The 23,122-nt window shown below is 43.1% G+C and overlaps 1 long non-coding RNA gene across 1 annotated transcript in view; it reads right to left on the bottom strand.

Annotated features, from left to right (window-relative positions):
- Window positions 1–22,770, bottom strand: part of LOC142894219 (uncharacterized) — a 76,630-nt gene extending 53,860 nt beyond the window's left edge. Inside the window, exon 1 of the long non-coding RNA XR_012927790.1 lies at window positions 22,610–22,770. This is a non-coding gene — a long non-coding RNA (uncharacterized LOC142894219). The remainder of the gene's footprint in view (window positions 1–22,609) is intronic.
- Between the last annotated feature and the right edge of the window lie 352 nt (window positions 22,771–23,122).

Below are 23,122 nucleotides of genomic sequence, written 5' to 3'. Positions count from 1 at the left end.
ATCCAAATTGACATCTCAAGCGGTTCCTTGTTGTAACTTTAAGATTTTCAGCTTATTAAAACCACAAACCCACAAACTAAGAAAATTATTATAAAATTTGAGGGTTTTTTTCAAATTGCAAGACCTGATCAGCAAAATCCAAAGAAATAAAAACTTGAAGTATATTGATTTGCATATTATTTGTTTATATAATATGTCAAATTCACCTTTTAAGTTGAATTGCAGAAATACAACAACCTTTTCAGGATATTCTAATTTTCTGGGTAGTACCTGTATATCAAGCTATAAACAACTAGCAATTTTTGCTGTATTCGTATGTATAATAATTACAAATGTTTTACCACATAATGTTGTACTTGTAAAAGGTTATAATTGTAGATTCATGTGATTGATCACAATGCTGTGATAGTTAAAAAAAAAAAGATTTATAAAAAGTGTTTAAAAAAAAAGGTTGAATTGAAGAAGGTTTAATTCATTCATTTAGTGTTTCATCTTTTATCATTATTGTTAAAAAGTAAAATATATAAAAATGTTATCGGTGATCTGTGAGTTCAGGATCGATTATGTTGGTCTCCACCCACAATACCCCGGGGGAGTCATGGTGTCTTCCTCATTCCATTAAACACTTGCACGAGGACGCATCATGATCACATCTAGTGAGTATTTCTCCCTGATTTCAGGTGTGCTGTCAGCAGTTTACACTGTTAAAGGGGTTGTGAGAATGTTAAAATATATTTTCTGTTCTAAGGGAGTGTTTATGCATATTTTTGAGTTCAGTTAAGAGCAGCCCTGCTGAGTGCGTATGTTTGTGCATGTTCAACGTTCAACCAGCGACTACATCAAGTGTCCCTGTCACCTGTGAATGCATTATTCAGTTTTGTAAAATGTATTTTAAGTTGCATGTAAATTGGGTATATGTTAAAATCATTCCATTAAACACTCACACGAGGAAGCATCGTGATCACATCTCCTTGATTTCAGGGGCGCAACATACTCACATATCATGTGAACTACGTGTTTATAAAAAAGTCTCCTCTCTCCCGCTGTTTTGAAAGTGCTGCTGAAGTGCCTAGAAGTTGTGTGAGGTCATGCCAAAGTTTCCCGACGCTACACTGTTGGTTCTCCTCAGAGTTTGCCAACAAGCAATTAACCACGTTGCTTTGTCGCGCCAAGCTCACCTTGAACCTGTGACATGCTACCACCGTGCACAGTGCCTGGCACACCTGGAAACCAATTAGCCGGTGTCAGCGCTGCTGCACTTTCAGTGCACTATACACCCACAGCATCACAACACTGGGAGGATGGCTTAATTGCTGCTTCCATCTCAAAGTCGGATTCACTCAACTAGACAACTAGAACTCACTGGACGGACACATAACCATGGCAACCAGCTGGGTGTGTGTTGCTTGAGAAGACTTGAAATGATCCCACAAAGGTCTCCCTAAAGTGTAGAATGGTTAGTTATCCATCCATCCATCCATTTTTTCATTTTCTATCACTGCTTCTCCTGCCCTCGTGGTTGCAGGTTGATGAGGTCTACTCAGCTGTCTCTGAGCAAAGGTGGGGTTATATCCTGGACAAGCTGCCAATTTATGGTAGGACACATAGAGGAAGAAAAAGAAGTATTCACGCTCACCCCTACTGACTACTTACTGTTGCCACTTAGCCTAATGTGGCGTCTTTGGACTGTGGGAGGAAGGCGGAGTACTTGGAGGGAAGCCATGTTGACCCATGGAGAATGAGCATGTTCCACACAGAAAGACCCCTGGGTCGAAATCTAACCCGCAACCTTCTTCTCTTGAAGTGACATTGCTAACCACTGCACTACTGTGCCGCCTTTCATCAGCTTCCCCACACATTTATTAAAGGAGACATCAAGTCAAAATACCTTGCAATTGCTGTCACTCCTGGTTCACGTTGCCCCAAGCATGAGGTAAAACACGAACACGGGTGTCATCTGTTAAATTTCAAAATAGTTGTTAACTTACTGAAGTCATTTGCCCAAAGTCATGCATAGCTAAATAAAACACAAATCAGACATTTAAATGACGGCTGTTGCTCTGATGGTAGATCAGTTATGTCGTGCACTGACCCAAGGGTTTGTTGGTCATGACCCGACTGTCCACATGCCTTGCCCAAGGACACTAGGTGAAGACTGAACCATTGGTGTGGGAGTGTGTGTGTGGCAACTGTTGGGTGAATGTGAGGCAACTGTAAGGCGCTTTGGGCCCTGTGAATGTTATATTCACTGATAATTAATGCAAAAAAAAAAAAGGAAATCCAGCCTTAAAAAAGTATACTCTCGACACCACAGAAAGTTTGTCAGTGAACGGGTTTCTGGCAATACGGATTATAGCAATGTACTCAGTGACGTCAGACAAGCAGAACCAAAAGTCCCCAACCAGAGGAGGCAAAATTATTCATATTCTGTAAAAGTACAGATACTTCACTTTTCATCACAAAATGTGATGATAAAAATATGCTTAAGAACAGTAACAAAGTATTTGTTGTTACTGCACACCTCAGTTGCCAACTCAAATATTGATATGCAATTAAAATACAATTCATTACGATTAATGAATTACAAAGGCCAATTCAATAATAGTTAGTATAATAAGTTTTTATTTTATTTTATCAAATCCCACCACTACTTATATTTAAGTGCTGTCCACTTATCATTTACAATTTACAAAACTCACATCTGAGAAAACTATAGATATTTTTGGTACTTGTTGTATTAACCTGTGGTGCTGATGTTTTAATATAGACGTGAACAGCTGAGCAACCTCAAATGAAGTTGTATTTACATTAGGGTATCACATTATTCATGGGTGCAGCAGCGCACTGAAACACCTCCCTTGTGAGCTGGTAGTTCTTCTGTAATCTCGCAATGGGTCAAACTGCTTGCCGCTCTTCAACGCTGCGCGGCCCTTCAGAAACGCACATGGCGACTTGCGATGGCCCGTGACAATGCTCAAAGCTGGTGGAAACTGGCGGTTACGATTGTCTGGACGTATTTAGCCTCATAATGCAACTGCTATTTCCTCAGGGAGCTACTGCAGGAAGCTTCACCCCGAGCCGCTGCCGGCGGACGATAGAATAGGAAACACTTTGCTGTCATCTGATCAAATGCAAGTCCTTTGCAATCGGACGGTATTGAGTTTACAATTAGTCGTGCTCCAGAAACCAGCTGGAAATTGTGGATGAATTGAACCGTCAGCCCAGCTCAGCAGAGCGTGAAATGCTGCCTTAAGGGACTGAGTGGTGGCATTGCAGAGCTTGATTGGCTAAGTGTGGACCTCACGGCTGCAGAACACCTGTCAGAGATTGACACAGTGCTACTCGACTTATTACATCCAGCGCCGGAGTTGCATTGTCACCCGATGACAGATGGCACAGGCAGTGGAGAGTGGGATGCAGTGCCGAGTCGATGTCCAGGATGGGAGGGTTGCTGTTGTCACTTCTCATCTGATGCACACTGCAGTGTTATAATAATTGCTGTGGGTTGAATGAGAGATCCACCAAGTTTCATCTTCATGCGTAGTTGGCATCCTCTGCCCCAGTGTCCCTCTTTGCCTCACATCATCATCTGTCATAATCGCGGCCTGTTCAGCCGGTGATTCAGCTCCGACACGCTCTTGGTTTCGCTCCCACTGTCTTTTGTGCGCTTTAATTTCTCCTTCATCTGAAGGAAGGGCTGGATGTGTTTGCCATGCAGGTAAGAGGGAGGCTGAAAGAGTGCGGGAAGAGCCTACAGTGCTGCTCCCTTATGGGACTCATTTAATTGCTTTTTTTCACAGTGCTACCCCCCTTCTTCTCAGTTTCTCCGTCTTTCCAGCACCATCTGTTTGCGACTCAGATGAGGGTGTTTGTTGTTGCCAAAACACCTGCCTTACAAACTTAATGAATCTTGTGGATAGAAGAATACCACCGGTCTCTGGAGAGTTCTCTTTTGTTTTTTGTTTAATCATTCATTTATTTAGCAAGGTTAGATTTTCAACTTCTTGTTTCACCTTCCTTGACAATCTCTGGACTTGTACATGGCCGTGATGCCAACACACAATGGCTGATCAGGGTTCTGGTGTGTGGTCGCGATTAAGACACAATAATTCACAGCTTTATGATTGTCTTGGCTGACATATGACTATTGTGTACAACAACAAAACATAATATGTAGTGTGACCCTGTCAGTGAGTGTCAATCTGAAGGAGTTGTCACTGTGCAAGGGTATTATTCATTTTCACACTGGTGTCTCAACTAATTGTTGTTGATGAAAGTGTTTAATATAAATGTAGAAATTCTTTCAGATCATTATTTTTCAGACAGGTTTGCCTACATACATAACTGTTGCAGCATTGGTGAGATCATAATAAGTGTGATTAGCATTTGAAATAAATCATCTGTAATGTACAGGGATGACCAACTCATCTACCACCACGGCTAGCAGTAACTAGCAGGGCAGATGACCAACTGAATCATGCCAGTCCTTCATGCTGTAAAATACTGTAGGGGTATGGAGACTTTCAAGACATGAAAAGACAAATGCCTAAATGAAAGCCTGTAATATAAGAAGACGCCCATCACATACTTCTGTCCCGCTCTCTCTCTCTCATCTAATGTGAATTTTCTTTTCTTTCATCTCCTTCTCTTCTTTCATTTTCCCCGCGCGCTCATCACTCCGCCGCCATGTTTCTCCCCCGTACGCGCTGCATTACCTCTGTGTGTGTGTGTGTCTCACCCGACTCCCTCAGTTGTCCTTGTCCTTTGCTCTTTCATTACAATCATTGTGATGGTTCAAATGTCAAGAAATGACAGAGTGACGGCCTCTTCCCCCTTCCTGTCAGTTTTTGCCATTAGGGTCTTTGATCACTTACTCACTCCAGCTTGCAATTGTGCCTGCTGATGGTCTTGCTAAGCGCGAATGCCTTTACACGTATGTTGCAAGTACAGAGGTACAAACTGTGTGATTTTATATTTTTGCTTGAATTTTGGTTTTATTGCTTGATTTAATAATTTGTGATTTTTTATTGTTGTATGTTGTTCTGTGTGTGTTTTTATTGCATGCTTGTACTTGCTTACCTGTAATTGACTCTTGTTAGCAACCACTTGAATGCTGTTAGACTCTAATTGGGACTGAGCGCACAGCCAATGAGAGGTGGCAGAGGCCGACTCACCTGGAGTCAAATAACGAGCGTCTGCAGCACAACGAGGTCGGGACGCAGAACGGAAGCGATGGCGAGTGCGGCCAGCACAGAAGCGAGTGCAGCCGGGCCGCGTAATGGAAGTGATGGTGAATGCAGCCGGAACGGAGGACGGAAGCGACGGCGAGTGCAGCCGGAATGGAAGCAGAGGCGAGTGCAGGCGGGACGCGGAACGGAAGCGACGGCGAGGGCAGCCGGGACGCAGAATGAAGGCGACGACAAGTGCAGCTGGAACGAAGAGCGGAGGCGAGTGCAGCTGGAGCGAAGAGCGAGGGTGAGTGCATCCGGGGCGAAGAGCGGAGGAGACGGCGTGGGCACGAGAGCGGGAGCACACGGGCACCTCAAGAACGGGAACCATGAGGAAAAAGCCCGAAGCCAGAACGGACAAGGGAACAGACGGTGAAGTAGGGGGCCGACAAGAGACGGTGTGGAACGGTGGCAGTGCGCGAACGAGAGGTTGACACGCCCAAGCCAAACACAACGCTGAGAACCCGTGCCGGCAGAGTGAGAAGTATTTGTTTGCTTTCGCCACGTGGCACCAAGCTGGATTGTGTGGGTGCTCGATAATGTGTGGAAATCCCTGAGTGCTGCCGCAGTCTTTGCGTTGGCAGGTTGTGCCAGAAGAGCTTGGGTGTGTCTGCGGGTCAGACCAGCGTCAACAGACTTCGGCGTCAAGAGTGTGGAGCCACGTTCCAGCCCGTCAATTTTAGCTACAGTGACTGTCTTTGATACTCTGCTTTTAGTTTTTAGGGTACTTCTTTTAGCTTTCCGGACTTTTAGGTTTTAGATTTTTAGGATTCCTGGTGTAACTGATTTTTAACACTCTTTAATTTTATATTTTATTAAACAGGGGTGAAAAACCCCATTGTTAGAGAAAATCAATCTGTCTCCCATCACTCATTCGCTTCGTGCGTTGCTCTCCCCCGATAAAAGAACACGACTATTCCTTCATCCAGTTTTTCTTTTTTTAGATAGCGACCCCTTCTGCATTTCCCTTTTTTTTTTGTTGCACCACACCAGGTGCGCAACATTAATATTTACACACCATCCCATCCCCATCCCCATCCCCCCCCCCCCCCCCCCCCCCCCCCCCCCACACACACACACACACACACACACACACACCTCAGTTGAAGAGCTGTGGTCGTCACTGACCTTCTTTTGTTCCATTATCCAGCCACAAGGCTTTGACAAAGCTTCAAACACCTTGCAAAACACTTCACTCTCCATTCTGCCACTTCATAACGTTTGTCCACAAGTAGCTTTTTTATTGAGTGGGTTTTAGTTGCCTGTTAAATGATGGAAAATCACTGAGAGAATCAGAGTCAGAAAACTTTAATAATTCCCAGGGGAAATTACCTGACATTGCTTTCATCTCCTCTCCCCACCAACTCCAGATGTTGAATTTGAAACGACAACGGGCACAATTTCATATATTTGCAGCAAGCAGTTCTCAGTAATATGCTTCACATAGCATCATAGTCAATGCTAGTAGAGATGTTCAATCTGTCAAGACTTAGTGTGAAATACGACTGTGAATAACATCTATTACATGAAATCATGCTCCACAGGTATACTTACACTCTGTGCCCGTTCAATGAGGTCCCTCAGAAGAGCTCTGTAGTGTTCTCGTCAGTGTGTTGAGACTCACCACAGCCAATGAAAACGAGTCGTGGTAAGTTTACTGTCACTTTTTTCATTGACGCATTGGTGAAAACTGCAAATAAACAATACAAGAAATATTTAGCATTTACAGTTAGTGAAAAAGACACCATATAATAAAAAACATACATGTGCATCAGTGTATCCACTTTTAAATAACAGTGAAACGGCTGTCAGCACGTCCTTCTAGGTTTAATAAATTCTTCTTTTAAACACCTTCCAAACCGTAATTTATCACAAACATTCCTATTTATATATATTTTTTTTAACACTTATGAGATGATATATATGAACTTACAGCACTGCCACTATGAAGTTCTTCAGCAGATGGAAGCAGATTGAAACTTCAGAGCATGTACAACATGACTGCCATCTTTCTCATTAACCAGGAAGTGCACAGGAAATGACATAATACAAAACTGAACTTCAAAATAAATCGTTCTCACGACCAACTTGAAATATAAAGCTGAAACTAAACAGGAAACAGAACGAGAAACTTGTTAAACAAATAAAGGAATGCCTCAGAGGCAGCACAAGCTCCTTGGGAACAGAGTTCTCACTGGGGTAAGAACCTATGTTCCAATAATTCCTTAGTTAAAATAATAGAAAGTTTCGGTCCAGGGCAATGATTTTTTTCTGGAAGGTCAACTAAAACGGAAGAGGAAAAGCAAAATCCTTTGCCTGCAAGTTTAACTTAGAAATGAGAGGAGAGCTCGTACATATATGCGAATGTGAGGTATGTTGCTGATTGTACTGTAAGCATTCACAGATGCTAGTGTGAATTAGTTGATTGGTTAATGGGAATTCATATTTCGTGTTCTTTTTTTTTTGTTTGTTTTATGCCGGGATTCCCTTGATCTGAGACCAACATCGGAAATTGGAGGGCACAGATAAAAAAAAAAAAAGAGTTGAAAACTGAAAATTGGCCACATTTTCCATTATTACTCCACAAAATGAAACCCTAAAAAGAATGAAGAACTTTGTCCACATCTTTCGTCAGACTGATGAAGTCAGAGCAAGTATACTGACTCCATGAATGGATGTGACAACATCCCGGCGCTGCACTGGAGGCTCTTTAATCATTGTCACCAGCTCCATCCAAGTCACAATCAGAGCAATATTTGTCCCATTGATTTCTCACCAAATCAGAAACCTTATTTAATCTCTCAGGCCTCTCAAAACAATCAGCGGCGACTACATCGCTATCATACTTTCTAATACGTTTTGATCTATGACAAACGGGCGGCAAATTTCATAAACTGCCAAGCCTGTAATTTGTCAGACTCAAAGGGCTTCACATTCATTGCAAAGATTCCACTCAGCTTTTTTAGCGCCCCCTTGAGATCAGCTGTCGGCTGGTGGACACTGGTGTATGTACTAGGGTTGTGCATCTCTGGTCTGTGGCCGATACGATACGTATCTCGATACACTACCAACGATTCCATACATTAAAGATACGATACGATTCGTATATTTCCGATACGATACGATTTGTATATTTACGATACAATACGATTCGCCCCCCCAATACGATGCAGTGCGATTCAACACAGTTTGATCCAACACAATGCGATTTGATTTGAGACTCCGATGCAAAGGAATGAAGCTATGCAATTCAATGAGTTTGCTTATTTATTTACCAAAATACAAACATTCTGTATTTTTCAATTTAAATTTAAAGGTCTTTTGTGAACAACTGGTTCACAATTAACAATAACAAGGCAAGTGCAATATACTTTATGAAAAATAAATTAACCTTTCCTTATTGCTTACAAATGGAATAAATGTAAACTCTTATTGCTGTTGCTGTAAACAGACACCGGCCTAACTGTCATAATAAAACAGTCACGACAGTGAAATAGCTTGGCTGTGATGAGAAATTCAAGACAGAAAAAGATTCAAATACTCAAAAAAAATAATGTCATGGTTCCTTGAACTCAATCAAAATTAGTGCACAATGCAACTATCATTGGTGTGTGACTTTCAGTCCATCCTGTATTATTCAACTGACATGTTCCACTCTAAGGTTTTTCTTTAGGAATATCAGTTGATCCACATGATCGGGGTGAAGCAAACTGCGCTGTGCTGTAACTTCCAGCACAGAACACCTTCCGCCGCGCCAGAATTCAGGAGTCCGGCGGCGGCCAGTGTTCTTTGTTGTTGGGCACTTTTGGCTGTAGAATCGTTCCACGAATAGCCGCGGAACGATGGTGTCGTTCACGCCAGACTTGAAGCAGCACGCACCTCCGTGGCCGGCTCGCGCAGCGATCGGTCTATTTTTTTTTTATTTTTTTTTTAACTGTGCTATGCAGTGCTGTATCAGTCTGTGACAGACATAAAAACCGATGCATATAGGTTTAATCCCAAAATTGCATCAATTCACGGCTGCTCTACCGATGCACTCGCATCGTGTATCAATACATATCGGTTAATCTTCCCATCCCTAGTATGTACGTTCCTGATCCCTTTAGAGTTGATGTGGACTGGATGTGATATGACTTCAGGATGACATTTTTCTTCATTTCAATTTTGGGAAGCATCATTGTGATGTGTTTGCCTTTATTTGAAAAAAGAAAGAAGGAATGAAAAAAATTGCATTTTGAATTTCAGATCTGAGGTGATGATTACAGGATGTCGTCTCACTGTCCGCTTCCACTCTCTCATTAGCCTTGAGCGTCAAGGATCCATCACTTATAAAAGCATGCAATTATGGAAAGCGTCTTTCCAATGGTGACACTTTTCTATTCAGAAAAGAGATTGAAAAAAAAAATAAATGTTCAGATCCTCTGCCTTTCCTCCTCAGAAACTGGGATTCAGTCTGACGATGTTGTGGTCAGAGACAATAGGTAAACGGCAAAAAAACAAACAGGAAATGGACGTGTCAAAACATTTTGTCTCAGAGATGTGATAAACTCTTTATAACAGCTCTGCTGAAATGCTAAAGATAATTTAGCAGCAATTATCTCGGCATATTTCTTGCCGTTCCTATGTTGCATATTAATTGGAAAGGCTCTGAAGCAGGGCTGTGCCACCCTCCACACCACTTCCCACTCACCTTTTTTCTTCGGTAGCTCAGGAAGAAGTCAGAACAGAATGCTAGCTGTGAGTAACATGACCGGGGCAGTTCTGCCTGCCTGTCAGTCTTTGTAGTATGAAAGGGCGACAGGATCAAATTGAAGCTGCAATGAAGCACGTAGCAGGTTTGTGAGAGTTGGTCACTTCAACTACAGCTTGTTACTGTTAAGCACAACTCCAGAAGTCATGTAAGTTGAGGTCCCTTAGATTGGGAGTTGGGTGGGTCACTGATGTTGGATTTGGGGCACAATGACACCACATCATGTACGCCCACCGGCCTCTTTATTAGGTACACCTAGCTAGGACCTATGCTGCGTCGAGGCTGGAGGTGTAGCTATTGGAGTTTCCGGTGCCTTCCTGTGATTGCTAACCAGTCTGACTTCTGACATCAGCAGAGTCGTTTTCCTCCACATGACTGCCACTCACTAGATATTTGCAAGTAGATCAGCAGTTCTCCCCAGCAACAACCGTGTTCAGTACGTTTAGAAGCACTTCAATCTTTAATCAATCAATCAATCAAGTTTTATTTGTACAGCGCTAAATCACATCCAAAGATGTCTCAAAGCGCTTTGTACAATCAGAGAAAAAGGAACCAACTGGGCCCCCAGAGCAAGCAAAGTGCGACAGTGGCCAGGAAAAACTTCCCTGTGGGAAGAAACCTAGAGCAGATCCAGACTCCTGAGGGCCGTCATCTGCCTATGACCAGTTGGGGTTAGAAGGAAATACAAAAACTATGGGGAGAGAGACAGAGAGAGAGAGATAGAAGTAGCCAGAGTGGCAGACAGGCCAGAGTGAGTTGCAGGGTTAAAGCTCTCACAATAAACAGTAGACGCAGATATATAAGAATGAATAATTAAAATATGTATATAAGTGGATATTTTTGTATCATAAACATCTAAACACTCTAGAATCTAGATAGGCCCAAATGTTGAGTGGTGGGGTGGTCGTAGCGTCGTAGTCATTACCTGCCAGAGACACAGAGACTGCGGCAGTATCATGCAAATAATAGGTAGTTCAGGTGGAGAGGAAAAAGTGATAGAAGCTCCACCTGCACAGAGCGACAATCCCTTTAACTGGAGAGAAAGATCTCCCTCAGCGGCCTAGGCCTATAGCAGCATAAATGACAATGGGTGGGTACTGACTGTAAGCTTTATGGAAGAGGAAGGTCTTAAGTCTACTCTTAAATAAACTAACAGTGTCTGCCACCGAGGCCGGAAAATGGTTCCAAAGTAAAGGAGCCAGAAAGCTAAAACTCCTACCCCCTGATCTAATTGTAGAGACTTTAGGAGCTACCAAAAGTCCTGAATCCTCAGAGCGAAGGGCTCTTGGAGGATGATACAGTTCAATAAGTTCTTCAATGTAGGAAGGACCCTGAGAGTGAAGAGCTTCATAAGTTGTTAGCAAGATCTTAAATTCAATTATGGATCCAACTGGAAGCCAATGTAAAGATGCTAAAACTGGTGTGATGTGCTTCCTCCTCCTCGTTCCAGTTAGTAGACGTGCAGCAGTATTCTGTGTCAATTGTAAGGTCCTAAGGGGAGATTTTGGGCACCCTGATAATATGGAATTACAGTAATGACATTTTTTCAGCTCAACATGGCGGCAGAGCGATCTCCTCCAACTTGCTCCGTCTCCTAACAAAACTACTTAATACTACATTCACGCGATATACATTCACAGTATCACTCAGTCATTATAAAAAACAAAATATTAACTTGGTTAATATTTTGGTGGAGACGTGCCTCAGCTGCGTGCCAGCCGAGGGCACACTGAAACCAGCAGGCATGACTGACAGGCGTGTGTGACAGGAGGAAACCTAAGGAGTTCAAAATTGATTTAAATTGGGAACTCAGACTGGCACTCTGAACGTCAACATGAACATTCAAATCTCCTATCACTATCATCTTGTCCTTAGTTAATGCCAAATTAGACAAAAATTCTGAATGAATCTAAAAAAGAAGAATATGGCCCAGGTAGACGATCGATAATAATAAATTCAACATAATCTATCGATTTATTGGAAGCTTAAACTCTCAAAAGGACTATAATCTGATTTGGGTTTAATATTAACCAGCAGATTGGAATTGTAAATAGCTGCCATGCCACCTCCTCGACCCCTATCACAAGTTATATGAGTATTAATGTGACTAGGAGGAGTGGCTTCATTAAGACGAACATATTCATCTTCATGTAGCCATGTTTGTGTTAGGCCGAAAAGATCAATATTCTCTTCACTAATCACTCATCCTATTTTTGCAATCTATTTGAATTAAGTTACTGTAATCACTTGTAGCCTTCATATCAGATCTAGGTTGTAATATAGATTTGGAGGTACGGAGGACAGAAACAACTTCTATTGGATAAGTAATGCAGGACTTACTAACAGCTGGGGACTGCAGTGAGGGAAGCCCAGAGTAGCGTGTAGGACTGCAACGCTGTTGCCTGGTCCCCACCCTGGAGCATCAGTGAGTGGAAGCTAATAATTTAACTATATTGCTAGAGGGCTGCAACATCCCTCCTAACAAGACCAGTTATCTACAAAGGCCACCAAGTTATTGGGACACCACTCTGGCAGCCAACAGTGAAAAGATGACATGCGGCTAAGCATCTCATCACTGCTAATATTTGGGATGGGGCCAGAGAAAACTACTTTGTCGGGGCAAATGCGCACACCGATGCTGTATTTAACTTAGTGACCTTAGACAATCTTAGGCGTGCATCATTGAAACCACAGTGGATTGCAATTCACCTAAATCTCAGTTTATCCTTAGCCATTAACTTTAAATGCCCTTTGATTTCGGCCACCCTTGACCCGGGAATGCACTTCACTTTGGCCGATGGCTGTCCTAGGTTAACATGACTCACTACGGATGAGCTGATTACCAGAGTGTCTATCTTAGCCGGCGTGCTGCTGAGCGGGGCAAACTTGTTAGAGACATGGACGGAGGGGGCCTGGTGCTTGAGAGTAACAGTGGTGTCTGGCTGACTTTTTGGAGCTATGCTTCCTCCTGATAGTCACCCAGCTGCCCTTTCCCGGCTGCTCGGGAACCGCTGAGGGAGGGGAGCTAGAGGGACCTGGAACCTCTAACGCTACGCTAGCAACTGAACGCTCCACTCCAGCTAAGCTAACCGTACTAGCTACCGGACTACTATGCTCAAAGGAGCGAAGTTGTTCCTCAAGCTGGCTCAGCCTCGACTCAAGCGCTAACATAGCACTACACTTTATACAAATCCCTGACTCAGTAATTGAGGATGAGGTAAAACTAAGCATCTGGCAGTGTGAGCAAGAGAAGACGGGTGGAGAGAGGGGGGGGACCGGGGAGAGGTGGGAGGGAGAAGCCATGGCTTCGACAGTGCTTGTGCAAACAGATAGAAATAGGTGTCGAGAAGAGACTAAATAGTTTCGATCACCTTTAAGAAAAAACAGTCCAGTGACTCGCTCAGTCAGAGCTCGAGAGCGGCGTGGCTGGCTGGCTGTGCTGTCACCTCCTGTGTGACGCTGGAGGCGACAGCTCTTCAATCTAAAGCTACCATACGGATGTTTGCTTTAAACTTCAGCAAGTGGCCCTCACTATCTATACATGCCTACAAGTGAACATTATAACGGATAAAGTGACTGAGTGAGTATGTCTATGTAGGTTTGCTTGCCAGCTGTGTGTGATGAAGACGTCGGTGAAATGTTTTTTTGAGGAGGAAGGTACGCGGGCGATTGTGGGATAGATAGCATCTTTTTTTTTCTTTTTTGGGGGGGGATCTTGAGACACCATCACTCACCCTGGCGGGAAGATATGGCCTGATGTCAAGCTCCTCTTCCCCCGGTGCTCGGGTGCGGCTATGGTGGAAGTGCTTTGATTTAAACTGCGGCATTTGTCACACCTGCTTTTTTTCGGCAACCTAAAGAACAAGCGTGTGATGGAGACGGGAGGAGAGAGGCGGCATCAGCATGTGGTGCCAGTTGGCGTTAAAGCCTCGCTCGCACCGCTCACACTCATTTGGGTTAGTTATGTTGCATCTCTGTGCCGCTAAATGGAAGTTGTCGCTGCAGAATTTTTGATTATTTCCCGTGGCCAGCTCTAGGCCCGTGAGGTGTGACAGGGCTCATAAAAATGGGAATTGTTCCCCGAGTCCTAACCTTCCTTCATGCTTGGCTTTGCAGCACAGTCTTCCTCACGCCATTAACTTTACAAATGTTTTTAAGGAGCGATAAATCAGCTACGGAACACATTCTTTGGTAGCTGGCCCACCCGCCCCTGTATTGTGGGCACACGCGCAGCCATAAAGATTTCATAAGGCACCCCAGTTGTACTATACGCTTCCAATTATCTGTGAATGTAGACATTATACAAGTCATATTCACCTCCTGAATTCCATCGTCTTTGTTTTTCCATTTAGCCATTTTCTGCCTTTCGATCTGAGCAGCTCAACCAATTCTGAAATGGCCATTGTAACAATAACATTAGCCGCAAAAATAATAATAGAGTGTAAGGGAATGCTTGCAATGCAGCAAACAGCGTTCCGCTATGACAGCCTCGTCCGTCTTCATAATGTTGCCTCTGCCCACCCACCCAGCCTGGGGCAAACACAGCGGCAGCGCCGACAGGACGCTGAGTGCCGGCTTTGCTAAAGGCAAACAGGCGTATGTAAATCAGGCACATGCAGGAGCGTGCGTGTGCGCACTGTTTATGGAAACACTATTTGTTTGTGCAGACAAAGCACCGTTCACTCAGATAAAGTATTGATCGTTTCTCAGCAGCACATCACATTAATATCTCAGAAGGCCTCATGATAATGTTGTTAAAGTCATAGCTTGTGGCAGTTTGTTGCTTTAGCGTGTGTTTTAGCTTATCTATCTATCTATCTATCTATTGCTGGAATCAGATACTTAACATCATGCATCAAAGCATATTGTGTTATTATATTGGTAACATTACATTTATATTTTGGAATTATGTTGACTTGAATGTATAAATGTATTGAATGTTACTATATGTAGTGCTTTGATAATTGTTTGCTGATCATGACCAGTGGTGTTCAAAACCTTGTGAGCAAAGACTGTGTAACTCATTAAGCCTCATAAAACAGGCTTAATGAGTACTCTATCTATCTATCCATCTATCTATCTATCTATCTATCTATCTATCTATCTATCAGCCAAAAAACAGTTATTTTAATAGTCTGAAGTTTTACCAATCGGCATCCAAATTGGAAAAGCTAATCTTCGGTTATTGATTGCTGGAAACCTTAGTAAATGATGTGGGAGTTGTCACACATCCTCGCTAGTCTTCCCCCTAAACATTTTTTTTTTTTACCTCATTACGTAATTTAATAAGAATACAATTAAGGCCAGTGTTGCAGCCTTGTTTTCTTTTGTTTGGTTTATTTTGTCCATAGATAAAATGATGGTGAAGTTGTTATGTGATAACACAGGAACGTAACTAAATATGTGTCGAAGTTGTGTTAACACCCACACAAACCGTGTGCTGTGTAGTCTGAAATCCTGGTTGGCGGCAACACGGCGTGTGCACTCGACTGTGCGCCATTACCAGGTTCACACAGAGGTGAAATGCAGAAGGAAATCACACCACACACAATTGGCGGTGTCATGCAGTAAACCCAGAGTGTGCCATAACTAACCGCATCTCATCAAGTGTCTTTTCAACCTACACTAATGGCTTAAATACTCACAGCACCACAGCCCACTATGGCGATGAACATTTTAAATGCAACTCTCCGGGAAGTCGATCGTCAGCAGATGCAATTTACTGCTGGCAACGGCTAAGAGAGGTTTTTAGAGTTAGCCCACATCAAGGTCTGGCCAAACTACTTTTCAGCAGCATGTCATTCCATAAGAGGAAGCCAACAATCATGATGAGCTTTGGTGATAATAATAATAGCAATAACAATGGTAATCATCATCATCGTCATCATCACTCATAAAACTGCAGCCGTCTTAGTATGTGGCATTGACTGTACATATATTGACTGAGCTGCAGTGAACTGCCTGATTGGCCAATGGATAGTGGACACATTGTCTTACTTCGCTATTTTTCCCGATTGCATCAAATAAAAATAAATAAATAAATAAAGGCAGAGTCATTGTGAAGATGCCCATTGGTTTGCAAATTCTTGTTTGGTAGCCTGGCGTTTGGTTTCATGGTCAACACCATGTTGAGTTTACAGTTCATTTTGAAACCGGAAAATTCATATTTGGATGTGTACTTCTGAACATCTCTACCTCTACTGCTGCACCTATGTTTCTTTTTATTTTCCTGTCACAGTGTAAATGTATATATGTAGACTTGTATATATTATTCTTTTTATATTTAGGTATATTCAGACAGACTTATACTTAGGTATGTGTGCACATTTTAATGAATACTTAATATACTGTATATATATATATATATATATATATATATATATATATATATATATATATATATACATATATATATATATATATATGTATATATATATATTTATACATATATATATATAATTATTATTTTACTCCACCACCGAGTTGCACGTTGTTTATTGTATACTTTAGTTGCACATCGTTTACTTGTTTATCTTTTACTTTTTACTTATCCTGTTTTTTTGTTTTTTGTTTTTTTAACCTAAGCAGTGAGATCAGAGAAAAAAGTCAAAGTCCCTGTTTGGCATGCAAAAACTTGGCCAATAAAGCTGATTCTAATTCTGATTCAGTATGGAGCGTGAGGACAGGGGCAGTGTGTCTTCCAATGCCCGCCTACCACTGGTTAACTCATTACACTTGGCAACTAAACCACGACCACCGCTACGACTACTACAAGTTTACTCAAAATTAGACCAAATCAGACAAAATGCACTTGTCTAATGATTTTTCTACTAGTGACTTAGAGCAACAAAAAATATTGACCAGTTTGTAAAATCATAAATGTTGTGCTCCTTTCCGTACAGACAGCTGTTAGTCTTTTTGCAACCATTTTTGGCAGTCCCTGCTGGCCAAAATGATCAAATGCAGTTTTTTGGAACTTCTCCTCTGGCCTCCTTTTTGAAACCAGATACCCCATCTGTTTTTTACATGTAGTCAATTACAGTCAATGGTCTTTGGCAGATGAAATGCATGAGACGTAACAATGCAAAAGTATTCGTATTTCCAGGGCAGAGAGGACTGGACTGATTTAAATGTAGTCCCAGATGAGGGTGAAGATCAGTGGAGAGGTTATCCAGTGAGTTTTTGTTTGGGTACTCGAGGGAAATCGGGTGGCTGCCCACTTGTGATCAGAGGGAGAGGGTGTTGCATGTCACCCTGCAAAGTTCAAGGAGCCGAGCCTCCCATTGTGCTAGGGTCAAACTATTGTCCACTCGCCATCACTGAGAGCACATCAAGGGAAAAAAAGGAGGGGGCGGGGGGGCATTTAAAATGTGCTGGGCTCTGAAAGGCACCCCGTTTATTCACCTCCTGACCCAAAAAACACATTGTGTTTTGATAGTCGAAGGTTGGAAAACAGCCAGTATTGGAAATATCCCAGACAGAAGAGAGATAATAATAGCTCACAGACACTGCTGGGCAGACACGACTATACAAGCCATAAAAGGCCAAGAAATATTTATACTATTGTGATTGTGACTCAATCAGTTGTCAATTCTGAGTTGTGCATAATTGCTCAACAGATCTTCTGTTCTGTAGTGACCACCATTCAAACATGGCTTGAGATTGTTTCAGGCATGCGCTCAGTAAAAATGAAATGCAAATTGAAGTACTTTCTTCAGAGAATGTATTTCAGTAAATATTGCTAATGATATATTGATATAGTGCTAATGACGTTTGAATGTTCAACATTCACACGTTTCAAATGTCCGCTTTGCTAAACAAGGTTGCGCAGTGAGAAATCCAACTAACAATTGACCCTTCTTTAGTCATAAGCCCCAATTCCATTGGCCAAAAAACGTGGTGATGTCCCGCAACTAATCGCCATTTGGTAGCGGTGGAATCTGCTCACTGAGCTGCGCTGTTGCGCGACAAAACGGTTCAAACAACCCGGCAAACGACCCGGGTGATAATCGGCTCTGATTGGCTCCGCACCGATCGGCTTGAGATGGAATCGGGACACCCGGGACAACACCACCTTTTTTACCTGCCGCGCGGGATGACGTTGCACGTCACGTGCGCTAAATCATAATATCGCGCCAGTCGCAGCGTTTATCAAGTACCGATGCAAAAGTTTTCGATCACGTTCCATCAGCGCTCGATAATTGTTCATTGTCCTCTGGCTGTTTCACCCGCTGCTCGCGCACCAAGTGGACCAGACGCCGAAACAATCGCTACACGGCGGGGAGCGGCCGCGGAGGTGCGTGCCGCTTCAAGTCTGGCGGCAACGACGTCATCGTTCCACTACAGCCAAAAGTGACCAACAACTAAGAACACTGGCCAGCGCCGGACTCTTGAATTCTGTAGCACTTCGTCTACGCAATGACGTCAGCAGACACGCAGCGGTGAAAGCGGAGGGGGTGCAGCTTGCCGGCAGGGGTGACACCCCGCTGGGTTTGGTGCGTGGACACGGAACTCAATGCCGATTGCTTCCGCGACGTCCCGCGTCCAAAAAAATGGTGTCATCCCGCTAATTTTAGTGGAACAGAGGCTTAAATGACTATATTGTTCCCCAGTATCCTAGCACTAGCATCCCTAGTGTTCAAACTTTGATTGGCCAAATAGCTGTTCATGGGGTACACCAGGATAAGGAGTGATAGATGAGGGAAACATATGTGTATTAAAATGCCAGACAGATGCATAAGAACCCATTACATTACATTACATCACATTAAGTGACTCCGTGTTACCAAGTCAAGAGGAAGAAAATACGCAAAACACAGCATTTTCAGTCACACACACAAACAAAAAAAGGGCTATAAGAGTTGCAGGTGTGCTGTATATCACTCTGTATTCAAACTCACAGGTCTCCCTTGAACTGCTTTATTGCAGGAGAGAAAGAAAAAGGGAAAAGAAAAAAGCGCAGGACAAGTTAGGTAGCCTAGCAACGTTGAAGCGGCAGTGAATGACTGAGTGTGCCCACTGCAAAGGAGCTCGGCAGTGGAAATGACAACGTGGAGCAACCCCAGAGAGAGTGGGCTGTGCTGGCTACCGAGGAAACTACAAATAGGTTGGCTGTTTGTAGCAGCTAAGTGTGGACATACACCTATGCTTTACAGATTCTTTTCATTATCATTTCAGCTGCACACCGGTAGTGGCTTATGGTTTTTTTCTTTTTTAAAAAAAAAAATACAAACAAAAAAAAAACATCAAGAGCAGAGTGACCCTTTAAATGTTTGTATGACGCTGTGTTCTGATTTAAAGATCTCCAAGATGTAGCAGGGGGGAAAAAAAAGACAATTTCCTCTTGAGCCAAGAGAGAAAGAGAGAGAGGGAGATGGGGGTGGGGGGGGGGGGGAGAGGTCTGGAGACGCGGATGCCTGCAGGCAGTCAAAGTCCCTTTGAGGGGCTCAAGTGATCCAGCTGAGCAAATTTATTGGCAGAGGCGAGAGGAAGGAGAGGCTGCACTCTGTGGCCATGGTAATATGGAGAAATTTGTCATTTGATCAAAAGGAGTCGATTTCAGCTGAAATGCTCGGATTCTCCCCACACGAGCTACTGCTGCAAGCATCGATACGTATCATGTTTCTCCTCTTTTTAAGATTAATTATGGTCTAGTTATTTTTTTTGTTTTATTTTTCCTGCAGCAGCTGCCATTGGGTAAATAAGCAGAATGTGTTGTGGCTAATTATCTCCACCAGTGGCCGCTTTTATTGCGCAGCAGTCGCTGGGGAGCCACAAGATTATCACGGTAAACTCAGTGAAATGTAAGCTGGTTACAAACGGGCACAAAGGATGTAAACATCAACCTGAGACTGAAGCCGTGCTTTCCGATTTTAATTATAGGACAAAAAAATATTGAGCATCCAAAACCCGCTCTTCTTTTTTCCTTGTGAAGCCCCCAATTCTGGAGAGAGTGCTTTGGAATCACTGCCACAACTGTGAGAGTGGAATAATCTGAGTTCATATAGAACCTTTTTCATTGCAAGATGATCTAAACATGGTGTCTGCATTGTAGACTCACAGAACACTGATTTGTTGTTGTTGTTTTTGCATTATTCCAGCAGTGAAATTCAAGACAGGCTCATTCCACCCCCCACTGGCTGCTGTTTGCTTCCTCTCCCACCATTTGCTTGTTTTTGTTTTTTTTAAACTGCCTCTGCTAGTGAGTGAATTGATGCTGCATCTAATATTTCCATATCAAAGCAATTACAGACCCAAATTGTTTCCATACACAAAGTACTCATTTCATGATTAAATTATCCTTTAAAAAAAAAAAGAAAAAAAATATATCATCATCACAGCCTGTACGATTTGGCATACATAGAAGAGAGAGCATTTCACCCCAACAAGTACATAATTATGGATGGAAGTGTCTACTTAATGCGCTCGTTTTGGAGCTGTTGAGGTGATTTGCTGGAGTGCCATTAGTGAGGAGAGGGGCCCTCTCTGTCTGTTAACACGCTGGCCTCTAATGTACCACACACAACCAGCCTTGGCAGGGATTTACAAATTCAATTTTAACATTGTGTTTCCCTCCTGGCTCATCTTTTGATTTAAAATTTTGAATTGGCATATGAATTGAAATTTTAAAATGACCCTAAAAATTCAGAATCTACAATGGTCGTGTCCTGGAAGTGTCAATCAAGGTGAGGACCAAGCACTGCGCTTTGCTTACGCTAAGTTAGATACTCTCTTGTGGTCTTAGGTCCCAACCAGGACAAAGAGGATACGTAATTAAATAAGTGAGGAAGTTAGTGAGAAAGGAAGGAAGTAGTAAGATAATCTCACTGGTCTGCTCACTTTGACCTCCAGCGAGTCGTCTTCACCACACCCACGTGCCTGAACGCAGTGAATTGCTGCCATATGATTGGCTGATTATCTCTTTGTGATAACAAATGGTTCTGTGTTTCACATTCATAGTTTATTTAAAGCCACAGATGCTTCAGTCAATGCATCAGCCCACCTGTCCATGCATCCCATTACTCTACTGGATACAGACTTGAAAGACTTACAATGGTGGTCAGCTTGGCCGTATGTGTGAGCAGTAGACACAGTGTTCACCGCCATCGCAATACATATTTATCAGCTTCACTACTAGGCAATGCTCCATTCCCCATTTGTTAATGTTTACTATGATTAAACAACTTCATTCAGACTTTTAAATAGCATCCTTAATCAGGCTAAAAAAATTTTTTTTCAGATGTAGGGATCCTGCTCATAGCGGCTACGTACCGTCTCTGGTTCTGTGTTTCCTTCTTCCCAGTGTCCCTGTGCAGCCCACACTTCATCTGACAATCAAAGTGAGAAATTAACGATGCTGCTCGTCTGAGGAGAGGGTTAAAGTGTGGGGAGTGGAAAGTAGGATGATTGGGGGGAGGGGAAGAAAGAGGGGCTGACATGGTGACCCCCCGCCGTGCTCTCTCAACAACCCGATGGCCTTTCTATGGCGTTGCCACAGTAACAAGTTGCCCAGCCATTAATGAGGCACAAGTGAGTTGTCAAAGGAATACTGATTCAGGTCTGATGTCAGTGTTAATGAAATGTGGCCCCACCCTGCGCTGGCGACCTCATGTTGATGACCTGGGGAGGAAACATTAGTTGATATTCACTTGATTATGGCTAGCAAATGATGCCTTAACAGGAATTAACATGACGTTTACTTATCGTCTGCCTTTTCTGGGTTATTTGGCCGTTTCTCTCTGATTATGAAATTGCTTATTAGACCATCAAAGCTAAAAAACAAAAAAACAAAACGTTTTTCATGTGAAACTATTCCCATTGGTATGAAATAAGGAATCAATTAAGGACAACAGCATCAACAGAACCTGCATTTGTGCCTGATGTTATGCAAAACACATTCAAACTTGCTTCTGTTTATTAAGAAACGTTAGATACTTAGAGCTAATAGAAAAGCAACGTTGTGTCTGAGCCTCTTGATGGCCAATGAAACATCAAGGTGATTGGATTGGTGGAGAAGTGAGAGGGGCCGTGCCAACTGGCAGATGGAGGACTGCCCCCCCCCCCCGACCGGTGAACTGCCAGTCATCTCCTTGGCCAATACACACAAACTCACTCAGACAAATTCCAAATCATATTCCAAATCGCTCCCTCTTACTGGCGGTGACGGTCTCGGGCTGTAAGCGATTAGCACGCTAACGCTTTGATGATGGGTGGGGTGGGCACAGGGCCCTTGTTAAAGCTGCGAATGAGCATTGCTGTGAGGTGTAATTCCTGAGCAGTGGCAGCTAATGAGGGTGGGCTTCAACAGGAAGATGGTATAATAAGCTTATTTTTCTGAACACTGGTGGCAATCCTGAATGGAGAAGTGGGTTTTACTTCTTAACCCTTTAAGCACCATCATTTTTTCAAGAAAATATTCAATTTTGATATCAAGATTTCAAATGGCTGTGACTTGAAATTGGTTCGAGATAAAGCCATACTGTAATTGAGAAAAATCTTCAGTAAACCCAAACTTTTTGTTTGTTTGTTTTTGTGTTATGTCAGATGTCAGGGATCTGTATGTCAGATCCCTGTCTCCACAGTACGCCACAGGCTCATCAAAATGTTTTATCCACTTTTGATCATTTTCCACATATCTCAAACTCAGCCATCATCACTGTAATTTACAGGGTGACCGCGAACATCCCTGCTGCCTCCCACGGCACTGGCTGGGCGTGTCCTCCCACAGCTTCTACCACGTTGAGCACTAATTCCCCGCGCCCTCCGTCACCATTAGCGATGTTTTGAGCACTCCTGCTTACCCCACCATTCGCCGATTACTCCCACTACACCCCGGCCACGCTGAGGCGAAGCATGCGCTGCTTGGTGACTGTAGTGGCGCATCGAGCTGCGTAAAGACGCACCGGCAGACTCGCTCTCACGTGGCGACTGAACATCATCGTCAGAGTGCGAATATTCCTCTTCGTTATCTGAGTCAGCCATTACTTGACGAAGTACTTTGTCAACGAACAAACCTCTCGGCGATGTATTCACTGCAAAATTCGCTGTCTTTCTCTCTCTGCTCCCACTACAACCACTTCCTCGTCTACTCGACTGAGGCGGGCTTTCTCTCGATTTATACTCCAAAATCTGAATATCAACACCC

The sequence above is a fragment of the Nelusetta ayraudi genome, unplaced genomic scaffold (genome assembly GCF_046127955.1).
Source record: "Nelusetta ayraudi isolate G7.1 ecotype Tasmania unplaced genomic scaffold, CSIRO-AGI_Nayr_v1 ptg000042l, whole genome shotgun sequence".
Classification (NCBI taxonomy): Eukaryota; Metazoa; Chordata; class Actinopteri; order Tetraodontiformes; family Monacanthidae; genus Nelusetta; species Nelusetta ayraudi.
This window is presented reverse-complemented; position numbering and strand designations above follow the sequence as displayed.